Source organism: Amblyomma maculatum, chromosome 10 (assembly GCF_055883805.1).
Source record: "Amblyomma maculatum isolate TAMU_Amacu chromosome 10, ASM5588380v1, whole genome shotgun sequence".
NCBI classification, from domain to species: Eukaryota; Metazoa; Arthropoda; class Arachnida; order Ixodida; family Ixodidae; genus Amblyomma; species Amblyomma maculatum.
Window position 1 is genome coordinate 67,740,007 of NC_139353.1, and position 7,924 is coordinate 67,747,930.

Genomic DNA, 7,924 nt, shown 5'->3' on the forward strand with positions numbered 1-7,924 from the left:
GACCCTTATAACGGACGTGTCCTACCCCACTAGACACGGCATTGGCCTACACCGGGATAAAACGCCGGATCTTGCCTTTACGACTGCCGGATTTAAAACGAGTTGGTGTCACACTCACAAAATGTTTGGGAGTGATCACTTCATGCCCGAAATCCTGATGCACGAGCACACCAGTCAATGTACGCGGCCAGCTCAGGTGATTGACTGGGACTCCTTCCGGAGGCACAGGAAACAGCAGGTCAAATCTCCCGCTTTTACTGGCATCAAGGCGTGGACAACCGAAATTGTCAAACATGTGGCCGACGCCACACAAACCGTCGAGTTAGAGGACAGTGTCCCATACTGCGACCGCTACTACGCCCTTCTGTGGGAGCGCAAGAAGTCGCTCGAAGCTCTACTCGCCACTCGAAAATTGGACCGCGATATCCGACTTAGACTGGCGCGCGCACATACGAATATTGAGAATTAAGCAATGGCATTCACTTGACAGAGCTGACAGATAAACAAGACTCCAAACGCTCGTAACACGTGGAACCTCCTTCGACATTTACTCAACTCAGCTGGAGGCAAACTCAAACACGCCAACAGCTCTAGCGAATCTTCCACCAGTATCCTGGCACGTCTGACGAGCTCAAGCAAGACCTTATAAATACCTACATCCGCCCCGAACCAACAACCAACCTCCCCTTCTATCAGGAAGCAGTCAATTTCTGTCTAAATGTTCCAATAACTTCTTCGGAGGTCCGGGCAGAACTCAATTTCCTCAAGATGAATTCAGCGGCCGGACCTGAGCGCATTTCAAACAAAATGCTTAGGAATCTAGACGACACATCCATTCATGCTCTTACCGACTATTTTCAAGAATGCTGGGCCAGTGGTACCATCCCTCAGGAGCGAAAATGCGCCAATCTAGTCCTCATCCCCAAGCCGGGCAAACCAGCAAACTTGGCCAACCTCCGTCCCATCTCTCTCACATTCTGCGTTGGGAAGCTGATGAACCACGTTATCCAGACCAGACTCTCACGATACCTCGACGACAACCATCCTCTACCACACACAATGTTCGGCTTCCGCCCTCATTTAGCGGCCCCGGACATTATGCTTCTTCTTCATCATCAGGTAGTTATGAGACGTACACTAGACACGAAAGTCATCGTTGGCCTAGATGTTGCCAAGGCATTCGACAACGTCCTGCATGAAGCGATTATTCGACAACTTCAGGCTCTCGGTGTTGGACATAGCACGCATGCGTACATGTAAAACTTCCTCACCGACCGTACAGTGCAACCTAAAGCCGGCACGGGAGATTCTTCCATCATCTCTCCGGGAAACTGTAGCCCACCGCAAGGCGCCGTACTTTCACCGATGCTTTTTAACGTTACACTGATATGCCAGCCCAAGCTACTGGCCGACATCCCCCACCTGCATCACAGCATTTATGCTGACGAATTCACACTTTGGATCACGCGTGATAGTGAAGCCAGATTGAAGAGACCCTAGAGACCGCCATCGAACGGATCGGAGATTATCTAAGTATAGTTGGCATCACCTGTTTGCCGACAAAGTTAGAGTGCAGTCCTGCCCCGTTAATATGGACGACCCGAATTATGGACAGTGTTTCTGGGGACGAAACATTGTTAATGTATTTATGCCTCGTTAATATGAAAACTCGCTGTCCGGACAATGGACAGGGGAAGAATGCACGCGCCCGACATGGGCCCATGTATTTTTGTCTCGTTATTATGGACAGTGCTTGAAAAAAAGCAGAGGAGTCCGAACGCAAGTTAAAGAAGGGCGCGCCGCCCGCGAACCTAAGCAACAGCAGAAACGGCGGGATGCCTGAACGATTCCTGTGGGGTTGGAAAGAACCAAAGTGGGCGTGTCGCCGTTCTAAGGGAAGGGAGAGGGGCGGGGGGAGAAGACCGCACACAGCAAACCAAGGGTCAGTGTAAGAAAGACCCCGAAAGGGGGGAACCAGGAGATTTCTGGGTGCAGCGTAAGTGCCGCCGCAGTCGGGAAAACAGCAACATGTGGTTGCAATACATTCTGCTCAACGTGAACAGAGAGGCCGGTAATAACGTAAGCAAGAAATGACAGGAAGAAAGACAAATGCCTACATTGGCGGTGGGAACTGAAGTTTTCTTTCCCAAAGCGCAATGTGCGTTCTATAAAGCCGTTAACGCTTTTCAGTGAGAGTTAAGACACACTCACAAAGTAGAGAGACAAAAGAAAGGCGACGTACCAACACGCAACCGGGATCGGGCGTCCCGTCCTGGACGTGCTTCCCTCTCATGCTCCTGGTTTTCGTCCCTGTTGCGCTGCCGAACTGTCAAACTTTGCACACTAGGCGGTCCGTATGTCGGCTTCGCTTTGAGTCAACGATGCGGCCTTGACAAGGTCTGAGCCCGTCGTAGTCGGCTAGCCGTCGTTCTAAACTGTACTTCAGCTTGCAGTGTTTGTTTTATGGTAACACGCAAAAACGGCGCCAAGAAGATGGGATGTTCCATAGCCCTCTGCATAGCAGCTTGCCAACTTGACTCCCTTGCTTCCTTACAGAAACAGTACAAGGCAAAAAAAAAGAAAGAATCAGAAGAACGGAAAGGCAGAAAGGTTAACTAGGCAAAAAAGTGCATAGCATCAAGAGCCTGTAACCCTCAACTTGAGTCTGGCTTTTGGCATGGCGGGAGTTAAACGCAAAACAACAGAGCTGAACGTAGGCGCGATGAAATCTGTGAATACAAGCGGCAAAAGCCATCTCAGTCAATCCAAGCTGCGAGGGACTAGTATCGACAGCTCAGCTATTTCCTCGCCTCAGGAGAATCTCAAGCAGCTACTTAGCGGCTACTTTGCTCAGTAAAGAGGCCATTTTGGAAGTGGCGGTAGTAGAGTAGAGAATCAGACGCTGATTCATCGGCCAATGAGGAGTTCGTGCTCGAAAGTTCGACCAACACGAAGCCCAACATCACGGGTTGTATGGTAAACGAGTCGCTTACGACTGCACTACAATTTTTTGAAGGCAACAATGACAAGAATAATGCACTCAAAATTGCCGGTGTTCTGTGAAATTTTGAGTCCAGTGCACACCGTTATGTACAAAAGCAGTCGTTAATTACAATTCTCTTTTCTCAATTAATCCTTCTTGTTTTTATTCATGACTCGTTATTATCAATGACTCGCTTTATGGACAGTTTTGGTCGGAAACCAAAGTGTCCATATTAACGAGGCACGACTGTATATGATCATCCCTTCTCCTTGACTACGCCCTCCAAAGATACTTTCCGACATCACCCTCGTGGTGCAAGCAAACCCAATTCCTCGAACAGATAACATCAGGATCTTGGGCTTGCATCTACAGGCGAACGGCAGCAACAACATCACGCTCCAACGCATCGACCAGTTGGTGGTACAGATCGGACGCCTCCCTAAATCTCCAACAAAATAGCTCAAGCAAGGTGAAACTGTTGAAATTCCTGGGTACAATTTCCTCTCGCGACCACGGGATAGCGTATCACGTGGTGGTGGCCTCGCACTTTTTGTTCGAAAAGGGATCGACTACTGCTGTAAATGCAATGCTAGTTATGAAGCAAGTGTAGTTGAAACACTGTTCATTGAAATGAAGTGTGGCATCATTATAGGTGTTGTTTACCGCCCACCTAGCGCTTGTCTAAACAAATTCTATTCCGTAATGGAAACTACGCTATTATCACTTGCGACGGGTAAATCGTCTTTGATTGTCTGTGGTGATTTCAACATTGATTTGTTGAAAGATGATTGCCGTGATTACCTCTTGCTGATACAGTCCTTTAACTTGACAAATGTTATAGATGAGCCAACTCGAGTCACTAACCAATCCGCCTCTCTGATTGACCATGTGCTTTGCAACAAGGACATAAATGTGTTTGCTGGTGTGTGCGACATTGCCATCTCAGACCACAATCCCATCTTTATTCTTTATCCCTGTGACCCTTTGCTTTATCCTCCCAAGCAGTTTAAAAAACGTACCGCCCGAATCGACTACGCTCAAGTGCGATCGCTGCTTCAGTGCACAGATTTCGAAGGCGTGCATGATGATGACATAGATATTGAGTATCAATACCTGGTAAGGAAAATCACAGACGTCATTGACCGATCCACTTACACATACACTAGGCGTAACTACGACCATGGTATATGCCCTTGGATGACAAAAGCTATACTTGAAGTCTTGAAAAAGAAAGATTCATACTATCATAAGTGGAAAAACAATCGGACTAATAGGTATTACCGGGAACAGTTTCGATGCTACAGAAACAAATCGGTCGCCATGATGAGGAACTCAAAGAAACAATACTACACTAATCTAATTATGAGACAGGAAGGAAATTCCAAAAAGATATGGGCAATTGTGAGCGATGTTGTTGGATTAAAGAAAAAAGAACATATCCTTCCAGACTTAATCTCAGAGGAGATGGCTGATACCTTCAATAATAATTTCGTCGATCGAGGAAGAAAACTGGTTAATGGCTTTCCTTCAACAATGCCTCACCTAGGAAGACCTATTGCAACAAATACCTTCGCTTTCCGGGAGATAACTGAAGAAGAAATGAGGTCAGTAGTTAAAAATCTGCGAGAAAACAAAGCTTGTGGTTATGACGGAATACCATCGAAGGTGCTAAAAGACAATATCGACATTCTTTGCACCCCCTTATGCAACATAATTAACCATGCGATGGTTAGCTCTCAGTATCCAATAAGCTTGAAGATTGCGAAAGTTGTGCCAGTCTACAAGACAGGAGATCCCAATGACCCCAGTAGTTACAGACCCATATCTGTGCTTAGTACAATCAATACTGTTTTTGAAAAATTAATATCCTTACAATTGAACAAGTTTCTGCTTGATAATAATGTAATCTGTGCTGAGCAGCATGGCTTTATCTCAGCCAAATCAACAACCACCGCTGTCACATCCCTTTCTCACCATATTAACACTGCTCTTCACAAAAATCAAATTGCAATAGTAATATTCCTCGACATAAAAAAGGCATTTGAGTGCGTCTGTCACTCAGAGTTATTGGAAAAATTAAAATCGTGTGGTATTACTAATGCCTCTCTCCAGTTTTTTGATAGCTACCTTTCCGCTAGAAAACAAAAAGTAGTGCTGAGTGACAGACACTCCACACTACTACCTGTGACTTGCGGGGTCCCGCAAGGATCTGTATTGGGTCCTGTTTTGTTTTCCATTTTCGTGAACGACCTACCGCAGGCCGTTCAATTTTCAAAAGTCTTTATGTATGCAGATGACACTGCTCTTTTGTTCACATCTAAGTCACTCTTGGGCCTAGAAAATACGATAACGTCCGAACTGTTTAATGTTTCAGAATGGTTTCGTGCTAATAAACTAACAATAAATGTAGATAAAACTAAATATGTAGTATTCCACTCCAAGAGAAGAAACATTGACCCTAGTACGATTCACCTATCTCTAAACAACGATTGTGTTCAGCAAGTTTGTTCTTTCAAATACCTTGGTATCATCTTTGACCAACACTTGCACTGGCAAGAGCAGATAGATAAGCTATCTAAAAAGCTAGCTTTCAGTTGCTACGCGCTTACCAAGGCGAAAAGGTATTTCCCGTACACCATACTACGTTCCCTGTATTTTTCTTTATTTCACTGCCACATCAGCTACTGCTGTGAATCTTGGGGACAAACGTACAAAACTTATCTACTTCCCTTACAGAGACTGCAGAAGAGAGCATTGCGTATAATATACCGCGTATCTTTCAACTGCAGCAACAATAATTTATTTCTAGAAAATCGAGTACTTTCTTTAGAATCAATGCTTAAATACAAAATCTGTGTATTGGTAAATAACATCATTAATACTAGTATTCCTCTGCCACTTGATATTTTCTTGTTGCCATCTCGCAATACAAGACACGCATTAAATGGCAATTTCAACCTCCCTGCCTGCCACAATCTGTACGGAGAACGTTTAGTACAATTTTCTGGAGCAAAACATTGGAACACGTTGCCTATTAATGTGAAACTTGCAGGTAACTTTAAAATGAGTTGTAAAATGTTCTTTATTAACAGCCAAGAAGAGTTATGATCCCCTCCCTGCCCTCCCCCCCCATTTTTTTTTGTGTGTGTGCGCTTGCGTTTTGTATTATATGCCTATGAATTGTTGCTGAAAAGTATTTTTCTCCGTGCCTGTTGATTCTTGTTGCTTGTCTGTTTTAGTCGTTTTTTTTTTGTGTGTGTGTGTGTTTGTATGCGCTCATTACGGCTGCCTGACCAAGTTTATTCTGTACTGGACCGTCTACTAGCCCCGCGGCTATCGGTCCAAATATTCTTTATGTATTTCGTTTCCTACAAATAAAGATCACTTTGATTGATTGATTGATTGATTGATTGATTGATTGATTGATTGATTGATTGAACAAGCATCTTGGCATGCGAAAATCCAACCTCCAGGCCATCGTGCAAGCTTTCATCTGCTTCCGCATCACCTACTCTGGACCCTTCTTATGTCTCACTCGTGCCGAAAGCGAACGGCTAGAGGCGTCACTTCGAAAAGCGTACAAGACGGCCCTAGGTCTTTCCATGTCCAAAGCTACCCATAAGCTCATGGCTCTCAGAATCTCCAATAGCGTGAGCGAACTGATTGAAGCAACCCTCATCGCCCAGTATGAGCGGCTCTCACTCACACACGCTGGCCGAGCGGCACTGAAGCAAGTTGGTATCACCCCGCCGAGAGCGGCCCCAAGTTATGCTGAACTTACACCGGAATATGGACTAAATCTCCGCTTTCCTCCCATTCCCAAACGGATGTACCCGGAACACCACGCCGAGAGACGGGCCGACCGGAATCGTAATTTCGGGAAACGCTTCAGCGGACGTCAGGACGTCACGTATACGGACGCCTCTTACCGTCCATCGAAGCCAGCGATGGTGGCGGCAGCTCTCGGCCCTTACCGCAGCTGATACACAGCCTGCAGCATTCGCAATGCAACAGTCACCGCAGCTGAGGAGGTTGTCATTGCGCTAGCGCTAGCTCACCCTAATACCAAATTCGTCATCAGAGATTCTAAACAGGCTATCCGCAACTACGATACTGGCCGTATTTCTTGTCAGACGTTACACATTCTACGTTCTACAGCCCCCTCTTCCACATCTCGCTTACTCCTTTGGGCTCCAGCCACGAGTCGCTCAGTGGAAACACCCAGGCGCACACTCTCGCTCGAGATCTCAGCTGCCGAGCCGAGAGTATGACCAGCCACCCTGCTTCCGCTGACAGTAATATCTCACGCGCTTCTTTACTCGTCACTTACACGGACATACTCCAGCACTACCGACTGCAAAGATGCACAGATCATCCCGCAAACCGCGATTTATCAAGACGCGAGGCCGTTCAATGGCGCAAACTACAAACTGACAGCTTCCCACACCCCCTATTATACAGCAGGATCTTTCCGGAACCGATAACCCCCATGTGCAAACACTGCTCAATTCCGACCACAGACTCCAGAGACGAGGGAGTCTGTCCTGCGCACTTCCGAGCCAGCATATCAACGCCGGCTTACCCAGCGCGCGGTGGAGGCCGCGACATCCTATGGATCCCCGCTGACCTCTAAGCCAGTGCAATCAGTCCTTGGACTAGTCCCCAGTTTATCGGCGCAATAAGAGTTCACCCCCCCCCCCCAACATACACTCCGAATACATTATTTGCAGTCTAAAGAAACCAACGTAGCCTAACCGCCCATTCAAATTATTGGTGTTTGTTGGCGTTTTATACATGTTTAGGCAAACTAGGAAGGATGTTTTTTTTACAAAATATATTCAAGCCATAAAATTACTCAGGTTGGCACCTAAAATCTGCAGATCAGAGATGGTTTTCGAAGCAGCTGGGTTATTGTCGATAATAACAAACATGTGCCATAAT

The 7,924-nt window shown here is 46.2% G+C and overlaps 1 pseudogene; it reads left to right on the forward strand.

Annotated features, from left to right (window-relative positions):
- Positions 1-993: 993 nt before the first annotated feature.
- LOC146176736 (uncharacterized) lies at positions 994-7,665 on the forward strand (annotated as a pseudogene).
- Positions 7,666-7,924: the final 259 nt, after the last annotated feature.